Source organism: Nyctibius grandis, chromosome 3, assembly GCF_013368605.1.
Source record: "Nyctibius grandis isolate bNycGra1 chromosome 3, bNycGra1.pri, whole genome shotgun sequence".
NCBI classification, from domain to species: Eukaryota; Metazoa; Chordata; class Aves; order Nyctibiiformes; family Nyctibiidae; genus Nyctibius; species Nyctibius grandis.
Window position 1 is genome coordinate 79,762,932 of NC_090660.1, and position 10,969 is coordinate 79,773,900.

Below are 10,969 nucleotides of genomic sequence, written 5' to 3' on the forward strand. Positions count from 1 at the left end.
ACATATACTTCTTAACTTGTGTGTTTAACAGTTTGTGTAATGCCACATGCATATACTGGAGAAGAGCAATTAGTAAACTCAATGGCATATTTTTTCTTTCATAGATTAACATACAGTAATCCAGACCATCAGTGAAACTGATACAGATTTGAAACAATTAAAATGTACAGTAGTTTCTCCCAAATACCTTGCTTCTATTTAAATGTAGGTAAAATAGATGTAAAGAGAGGTAAATACTTAAAATAGAGGTAAAAACTTAAAAAATCTCAAAATGTATGAAACTTGTGAAGTCCATCCATCCTGTAAAAAAAAAAGGAAAATTATCTCAGCAATCACATCAGAATTTAAATATACTAGTTTTCTACTTCAGAAGTAATTTAACTGCCGCCATATTCATCTGCCATGTTTTAATTGACTGTCATGGTTTAAAGCTGGGCCGGCTATCAACCTGGTGGCAGATGCTCTCTATTAACCCTCTCCCCGCCCCACGCTAAGGGAAAGGGAAAAGGAAAACAGAGAGAGACTTACGGGTTGGAAAGTTAAAACAGTTTTAATAAACTATAGTAATGAAAAAGAGTATAATAAGAATAATAGAAATAATCAAATATATACAAATATATACAAAACCAAGATTGAGAGCTTGGAAATCCTCCTCAGGCAGAGTTGCTCCCCCAACATGGGCAGAGGGGAAAATGCAGTAGCTCCCCTGCCATCACACCTGCAGGCTTTTAACTGGAGAATTGGCAAAGCTGGTACCAATCAGTGGGAGACAGGAGGGCCCCTCCCTCCTGGGCCCCACCTCCAGGAGGCAGTGGGTTAGTGATAAATAGGAAAGTGAGAATGACGTGTATGGGATGGAATACCTCGTTGGTCAATCTTGGGTCACCTGCCCTGTCTGCTCCTCCCTGCAGGTGCAACCCCCCTTCGGCTCTTCACTCATAAGCAGTGAGGAATTTAGCAGTGACCTTGGTTTCTCTAAGACTAATTGGCCTGGTTTGGGCCGAACCAGGACATTGACTCAATTATATTTGCTTGTTGTGTTGTTAATTATTTGTTCAAGAATAATTTTGCATTCAGCATTCCACTCTTGTCTGAAAGCTGTCACTAAAAAAAACTAAAATAGAAAACAGTATTTTCGTCACTTTATTTCCTATTTGAATTTCAAAACCTTTTCAACATTTATTACACTGTATGGCCTCTGCTTCAACTACACTTAATCCCTAAATATGTTACATTTCTTTTTTGTAAAATGAAATCAGGAGGGTGTAAAACATTTTTTCTGAGGAATGTGGTGCTTAAAAACTAGGAGTTCAATGAAGCCTGTATTTGAGCTGCCACCTAAGCGAATAACCCAACTCGCCTGCAATTCGGATACAAAGTTTCCTGTAAATAGGAAAGGGCCCAGCTGGCACACTAGCTCGCATCTTCATCAGATCTAATCCAGGCAAACTAGTGCTAAACTGAATTTATCAAGCCTAACACATGCAGCAGCCTCAAGTCCAATATAAAACACAGTATTAAAGTGCATGGACTATTGTTCTAGTGCTACCTGAGGGTAGTGGGAGAGGTGGATGGATGCCAGATCTCTTCCATGCCAGATCTGCCAAGCTGCTACTGGCACCAAGCCTTGGGGCTGTTTGGATGGGCAGATCTGCCACCTCTCCTCCTGATGCCAGCTCGCTGCACTGACAAAAATACAAGACTTCTGAGACCAAAAAGGAAGCAAACCAAAAGGAAACAGGGAGAGTTCAGGTCTAATGCCTAGTCCCAGAACAATTTTTGCCTTTTTTTTCTTCTTTGCAGTGACTGGGTAATATAAACATGCAGATAGTTCAGGAAACAGGAAGCAGAAGTTTCTAAAAACTAGTTTTTCTGTTCATCCACTTATTCATAATGATATGCATCCAAAGCACTCCTTTTTTTGCACCCACAGCATGATTTTTCTGTGGTATTCTCTTAGGCAAGAAGGTGAGTCTACTGATGCATTATGGATTTGTTAAAACATGAATTAGAAATTGTGCTTCTTTTAGTGACCTCAAAGGAAAACCTGGATTTTATTAAAGACATGCAGCCAAATTGTTACTAGCTTTTCATCTTTATTCCCCAAAGCATAACAGCAAAGAAAAACTTCACTGTTTAAGGGGAAATCACACAATAAGGGTTTGCACAAGCAACATAATAGTCCCTTTTCCAAACTTCTCAGAGCCCATTGTGTTAACCTTTCCCCATAAAAAAGTCTTTGGTCTTCCTTCACATGATTTGCATCTCCTTTATATTTCTGCAGAAAACATCCTTTTTTTTTTTTCCTTTTTTTCTTCTTTTTAACAAATACTGAAATCAGCTGAACCAGGAGTTCAAAGTAAAGGCCCTCATCCTTATTTCCCCCTCCTTGGTTGCCCTAAGCTTCCTCCTTCAAGAAAACTTGCTGTATTAGGACAGGTATTTCCAGGAATTAAGTTCAAAATACTTGGATGTTGCTGTGTTTTAATAATAGAGAACTTTTATTTCAGGCTGTTACTGAAAAATCACCCTTTTTTGTACAAGATGCAGTGGATCTGTATTTAATATTTGGTTTCAAAATGAGAAAGCTCTCCAATGTATTACATTACATTGTCTTAAAGAAGTGCCTAAAATACAAAACATTGTTACTCTCTGTTTTCAAGAATATACTTCAACATAGTCTGTCACGTTTCTTCATCATGTGTCAGAAAGGAAAAAGGATGAGAATAGTTACTGACAAAGTAATAGGTCATTGCATACCATTTACTACCTTCATGCCCAGAGAAAATAAGGGTAAACAGTAGATAGACTCTTGCATTTATTGCCTTCAAATCACAAGAGAGCTGTTGAGAAGGATGTTGCAATTTTCAGTTGTATCAGCTGTGCCAAAAACTACTTGTCTTCCCCTTTATCCTCTAGTGAAGACAAGGAGGGAAAAGTATACTGTACATTTGAGGAGTGCATCTAAATGCTAGTTTCCCCTGCAAGGGAACCCATGGGTTTCTGAATTCGGTTCTATCTATTGTAAAGGAGGCTGAACACACAGTGAGTTGGCACTGATGCTACACAAGAAAGTAGATAGCAATTTAGGTGTCATGCCATCTTCTCTCTGTATTTACTAACTTAAGCATCTGAGTTGAACTAATATTCTTATAATCAACTGAATCTAAGCCACCATTAAATGGTTCGCATATAGGAATTTAGGTAACTGTGCTTATCCATACAGTCAGTAAAGAGAAAGAGCTATGAAGAGAGGGCAGTTCAAAGATGAAGAAATGGTGTTTCTATTTGTCTTCAATGAACAAGGAGGGAGATTACAGTCTCAAAACTTAAGTTTCACCAAAATTAGATTATAAAGTCACATAACCCTGTTGGTTTAAGGGCATAAAACAGGGCAAAAAATGTATTAAAGATAACATATTTCATCAGATCAGCAATTAAAATCAGATAGGATGAATCCAGGTATTGTGGGGCATGCAGCCAGGCACCTGCAGAATGTGATCTATAAGAAGAGCCTGTCTCTCACAGTGATCCAGCAGAGTCTGTAATCTAGCTGTCACAATGATTCCAGCGTTCCTGACCCTGGCTCATGCTTAACAGTGACCTCTAGAAGCCTATAGAAAAATTAAGATTGAAATTAAGGTGTTTTCTCTGTGTCCTCCTGTCAGTGATATGAGACTGAACTTCAGCAGCTGAAAGAATTATGAAGTTGGGTGGACAGGTCAGACAGGTGCCCCACCACACTACTGCTTCTGCTGAAGCTGTAACCTCCAGAAAAAGTGTAGAGCGGTGGGTCAATTTTAAATACCGTAGTGAATCTGAGATAGCGTTTTTGCAGAGCTGCTGAGGGCACTGGTATTACTGTATGGTTTTGACATGATCTCAAGGACAGTGTCTGAACACATACAGTTTCTTTTAAGAAATATTTAAAGGAATTAAATCCACCACTCCATTCTTGTCCACTCCGTTACACTCTTTTTAAAAAAGATAAATTTGAATTGGGGTAGATTTTTTTTTGTTTTTTTTTTTTAAAAACATCTCTTTGGTAAGTAATGAATTACTAATTCCACAATTACTTCATGTAGCATGAGTAATACATTACTTCTGATTTAAAGTAATTACATGAGTCAAAATTCCTAATTAAATTCTGTGATTCTTTACAAGCCATATTTTAAACTTCAGGTAAGTTTTGTTTTTTTTTTTTCATTTCCTACAAAGTAATTCTGGAATTGATTATAAATTTGTTCATCCTGTAAGCAAGCATCTTTAATTACAAGTGTTTCTAAAAAGTGTTTTCAGGCCAAAGTTTTCAGAATTGACTTGTAATTTTGGAGTCTTAACAAACCAAAAGAACACTTGATTTTTAAACAGTAGGAAAATGGGAAGGCTTAATAGCAGATAAAAAATGAAAGCCCACAAAATTATGGATTGTCTGTCAGAAATCTTTTCTTTTTGAAAACAGTCTGACAAGGGAAAAAATAGCCGTAGCTCTACATTACTTTGTGCATCCCTCTAACATGGCCAGGATAGACAAATAGGCAAAAGAGGGAGTCAGTATCCATTCTTCATTACTCCCTTTCTGCTTTCATGCCACATAATTCCACACTTTTAAAGCCTCTCAAAGTCATGTCCTGTGTAGTTGCTGATTATCTAAAGAAAAATGCTGGAAAAACGTAAAGTTACCAGTCAATTTAGTACACTACTTACTAGGATTTTAATAGAGAGATACTAATAGTATATATCTAAGGGGGTTTGCAGGACTGCTTTCTGTCCTTCTGACTATTTACCTAAAATGTTGTCTGATACACCATCTTAAAAATTCCACTAGTTTCCTGTCTTAGAAGACGAAATGTTCCACATTTAAGGTGAAGTGATATAGGAAGATTTCTTTACAAATTTCAGTGTCTTTGAGGATATGTTTCCTAGTACAATGATTGCTGATGCCATCTCCTGTTTTAATGTGTATACCTTAATAATAAAAATTAATATATTCCTCTCAATAATAAGAGAAAACAGTAATGACTAGAACACTCCATAACTGTCTCTGCAGAATCTAAAACATAAGTCTGAAACAACAATAAACCTAGACCAGAGTGCTATAACTTAAATTCTATTTCTAAGGGTGTGCTTAAGGGAGTATAGGACCAGACTTAAGACCTTTCTTTCTGTATCTAGTGATCACATAACCATGTTACATTTACTTCAACAATAATAATGTGTCTAGACAAAGCAGAAGAAAACTATATTTGTAAATAAGAAGCAGAGATTTTCTGTATAGAAAACATGCATAAGTACAGGTTAAAAATAAATATGTCAAAATACAAATATATATATGTCTAGTTCCTTGTATGCCTGTTCTTTTTATTGCACAAGAAATTTTTTCCATTAATACTGTGTCTTTCTGCAGTAGATTTAAATAATAACTGCAAAGAAGCTATTCTTCCTTGAAATGAGGGAAAACATGAGGAGTTGTACCAGTATAACTAATATATCACTCAATATATTACTCTAATGATATTAATATTCTTGCACCAGAAAAAGTGTTGGGTTTGTTTGTGTGTTTGTTTGTTCAGGAATGAAAATCTTACTTGTAATCAAAGCAGTAACATTTGCCTGAGTCTACAGACAGCCTGAGAAGATAGATCTCCCCTGTGCTAAATTTGAAACTTCTGCTGTGAGAGGCTTAAGTAGCATTTCTTCATACATTTTTTTTTTAATAATACAGGATATGTACTGCAAAAGATTGCTAAAAAAATAATTTATTTGATTTTTCTGGTTTTGTCTAAATTGCTTTTTGATTACATGCAAGAGATTTATGTTTCCTTACTGGAAAGACTGTTAACAGACTGGCACGTTATGGCAGAATTTAGGATGAGAAAATAACTGCTTGAACTAACAATATATAAACTACTTACCTTGGTTGTATTCAAAGTTTTAAGCCTGTGTCATTCTTTCTCCTAAATATACAGATTTTGTCCACAGAAACATTACAACACTGAGGTATTTCTCCATTAAACTACTATGTCTTCTGTTCAGAATAGTTATTATCTTCCGTAATCAGTCCTTGGTCATAATTTATTATGGACACAAGCATTACCTCATCATTATGGCTAAAGTCGAGAAAATACTTTAGGAAAAAGTTCTGAAAAGGATAAAGGATTTGAGGGAGGGGGATGTGGGAACACTGCAACTTCCACAATTAACACATATCGTAAGTTGTTTCTGCAGTCATATCATGACCTCTTTATGGTCATTTTCCAGAGAAAAGGTAAGAAGAAGATTAGGACACAAAAACTGTTTCTAAGAGGTGTGTTGAATAAATGGGCTATGCTCCTGTCACCTCCCTGCACCCACCTATCATATGTAAGGTAACTGACTCTCTTGTCAGCTCCAGAGAGGGACTCAGGCAAACTAAGACCACCTTCCTTAAATGCTCATGCCTACAGAGGGACAGACCAAAACCAGCATGTTCCTATTTCAGGAATCTTGTTTAGACAACTGAAATTAAATTATATTAATACAGGGTATAATGTCAGATATAGAAAATCGTTTCCACAAGCCCAGCCTTGAAAAATACTGAAGAGTTACGAATTTTCCAATTTCACAACAGTAGAAAATCAGACCTACTAAAACTGGAACAACAGCTTTAAATACAGAACAAAGACAATATTTTTATTTGAGTTATTAGATGCAGGTTATACATTGTAGACAACTGATAAAATATACTGTATTCTCCACCACTCCCACATATCATTGTCAATTTACGATTTTATTGTTCATACCTTCATTCACCTCTAAGGCAAAATGTGTTAATTTGGCACAACCTCACAACCTTCACATTTGCACTAAAGTTACACTTCATTACTAATTGTACACATTTTCAGCATACTTATATTGACTGTGTAATTTAAAATCGTCAATAATTTAACATCATGAAACTTGTGTCTATTTTACATATACCTGGCTACTTTAGTTCCTAAGAAAACTTTTAGCAATGGAATTTCCTAAAAGCTCTTGGGAGTGAAGACTGAATGTTGTGTATTTGGCAGACTCATTCACATCAGTGAATCAGTGACTACCCACACTATGGCTGCATTAGCCTTTCTTTTGGACAAAAAAAAAACCCCTTAAAATCTGATAAAATTCAATATGGACAATGTTGCATACTTTCTGGTTGCAAAAGCACACCTCTAGAACAGCAATATATCCACTTGAAACTGCTGACATTTGGGAAATGTGATGAATCACATGCTGCAGAATGGAAGCCTTTGATCCAGTAAAAGCAGCTTGCTACTAAGACTGGGCTTTGCATTTGCTTATCTTTTTAATTTAACTCATGGCAGGTAAAAGATCCCAAAACAATGGGTTAGCACAGGAACTACTTATGTGGAACTCAGTTCAAATTCTCTCTTAGAACACAAATGGGAATGATTTTGATGGTTTAATCTGGGTTTTCTACTTAAGCATGTTAAAATATATGTGTTTGCATATCTACTCTTTTATAATTACGTACAATATTTTTCACATTTACCTTAGTGTATCTTGGTGTGCTTTTGCGTTCCTGGCTTAGATGCAAGCCTTAACTAACTCCATATTGAAACAATGCTTCAGTATACAACATTTTTTCCTTTCTCATCTGCTGGGCCCCACTTTTCATGCAAACCAACCTGGGCCTTGGCATGCTCACACTGATGAGAGGACCAGGAATGCTGAGGGTGCTGTAGCACTCACCAGCAGGTAGCTGGACGCAGAGAGCATGCAGGTTCAGGAAGGGGCAGGCTGGAGAAATAATAGAATGCTTTCTTGCAATTCACCATCCCACGTTCACCTAGGTTTCCCAAAAAAGAAATAGTCTGGTAGAGTCCCTTTTGCAGTCTACTGAGCTCTGCGCCATTCCTAGTAGCCAGTACTCTTCTGTTAATATGATGGAGGTGATTAATTTATATGTACAGGATATAGGGCTCAGACTTGCCCTTTAGCCATTTACTCACAGCTAAGATAAACCCCTAAGGAGTCTGCTGACATCCACACATTCCAAAGAGTGATTCAGCAAAGAACATCAGAGAAAGGGAGAAATATCTGTTAAGTACCACTTCTTGCTGCAAAATATGATGTGGTCCAAAATTACTATATGACTTTGCACATTCCTTTGTCATTTCTGTAGAGACACCAGACTAGATGGAAAGGCATGTAATGCAGATTGAAACTGATGAAAAATGATACAAGGATATTTGCTCGCTTTCTTGTGAAGTCATGGTTTATCTACCTAAATCATGTTTATTGAAACTTTATTTTTAAGAGGACTAGAGATTGCTCAGAATTTTTTGAAAGGAAAGAAAACCGAAGAATACTGCCAATGATTACCTTTCAAAAGTCTAAAAAAAATGATAAAATTATGCAAACCACAGTTCTACTCCTACTGAGTTTCACTGTGTATCCTTATCAGTTGTTATTTTCTCATTCTTTTTTAAGACAGAACACCTGAAGTACGAAATATTTTTTCTAAGTTTTTTGATAATGCAAGTATAGAGGTATGTGGTTCATGGGTATTCTGTTTCAAATTACTGTCACTTAAACATATATAGATACATGTGTGTATATATATGTATAAAAACCACTCATATTTGTAACCCCTCTTAAACATTACAGATCACCCTGTTTGTGTCAACATCTGTTTGACGTATTTTATCTGCTTTGTCAGTACATCAGGTAATCATAACTTGTCAATTACTAAGCCTTCATTTCTAATTTCACATAATTACAAAAGCAAGCAGAAACAAATTGTGTGGGGTTTAATAAAACACGATAATGTTTTAAGGATCTTTAAAAAAAGTAAATTGCTTTCACAATATTAATGTAATCTATTATATAACATTAATATGCATGACAGATGGCTCTCACAAGAGTAAGTGGGTATTATTTGATTTGATTTTAATTAGATATATAGTCTCTTCCATTATATATTACCCATATTAATACCATAAGAGCCTTTTATGTGCAGTATTCAAAGGTTTACTATACTCAAAAGTTTTAAATGTTGTTAATGTAAGACCACTATTTTGAACAGCATTCAAAAAGGCACACAACTTTTGATGATAATTTTTGTTGGTTTTAATGATGATAAAATGTTATTGAAGGAAGTGGTAATTTCAAGTGTGTGTTCTCGTTTGAAAAACATGAATATGTACATTGTTCTTAAAAATCTACACATGTTTTTGTCTTATAACATTCTTTTATTTGGCCAGTAATGGTTTCTAAATCTATTATATCCAAGCAGATTCAAGACTCATACATTCTGCTTTTACTTGTTTCTTCTTCATGTAAGCTTTAATTATCATTGGTTGAACAAACTTTTTCTCGAATTAGAATTTTGTTGCTGTTACAGATTATTAAAATGGATTTAGTTTTCTAGAAGTTCGTTTCTGCATCTTTATGAATTATTGTGAGTTTGCGGTGTTGTGGTTCTGGCAGTTAGGTAAGGAAGGGAATATTGACAAAATCAGGTTTCAGGCCATTTAAAGAGTCTGCCAAAAAAATTGTTATTGTGATGCTTTTTGTGATGTAAACAGAGGAACTGTACCTAAAAGGGATTGTGAAGAGACCGTCAAATAATTTTCTCTTTTTACCTAGGCCTCAAGTATCCATCGGATGTTAACAGATTTTCACCACCACTTGCATTTGATTCCGTTTGGAGATATAAAGGTGGAAGTCTGATGTTCAGCTCCCAAGTTTTAGGTTGTTCAGTCCTCCAGCATTCCCTGTTTTTTTAATATATTAAATACAACAAAATAACTCCATCCCTTTTACATTCTTTCTATTCTGAATTCAATGAGCCATGACCAAAGAGCTAATCTTAAAGAAATACATAGCAAAAATAAAACAAAAACTGGAAAGAATAAAATATTTAAACTGAAACAGAGCAAGTTATAATCATTCCATTTTTATAAAATAAATCTGATTTCAATTAAAACAACCTCTGGAGGTAGACTAGTGTATATTATAATAAACGGGTAAATGTAAGACGTGGGAAAAGTTCAGACATTCCTTGTAGCATATTGAATCAATTAATAGCATGTACGAGGAAACTCTGATTATTTGAAGGAGTGGAGAAAAATGACTTGATTCTTTACAAGTAGTACAGACTATTATTAGTATTCCAGATAGAGTGTGTTCTAGGGAGTCCATCATATGCTTTGATCTGTCTGCATCCACAGCTGGAGACTTTGCGCCAGTCTCTGGAAGCAGCACGAACTGACAACAGTCGCCTCCATCAGGAAAGTGAGTTAGTGGCTGCAAATGTTAATCAGTGGATCAAAGAACAAAAGTGAGTAAAATTGGGTCTTTTTTTTTTCAATCTGATTTCATTTCCTATAGCCCCAAACAATTAAAGCATTCATGAGAACTCTCTTCTCAACTTACTGCCATATCTTTTATCTGGAGCTCTGCAATAGATCTTTATAAACATACTATCAAGGTTTATTTACTGTCTCGTTTATGTCCTTTTGAATTAGCACAAATAATCAAATAATAAATAAGTTATCTGTAACAACATAGCACAATTTTCAGACCTGTTAATAATGTACAATGTAGAACAACTGAGCTCTGTAGGTAAGAAAAATATACGTATATGTTCTTAAGCTTTGGGACATTTTCCTTAGATCTTGTAAACATCCCATATTAATACTTTAAAATTTAAATTTATCTTTTGTCTGTAGCATTTATGAAGATATCCTTGATGATGAAGACTACTTTACTTTCTCAAAAGTCAATAGTTAAAAGAACAAGTTAAGCTGGTGAGAAGTATCTCTATATTATTTCTCATAAGTTATGTATATACCTGTCATTCTGAACATACATAAAAACATAAAACTAAGCTTCACCTTCCTTTGTTTATTTGAGTAATTTAAATACTTGTTGCTATCTTTAATATTAAACTATAAACAGCATCTATAATGCTCTTCTGACAGGT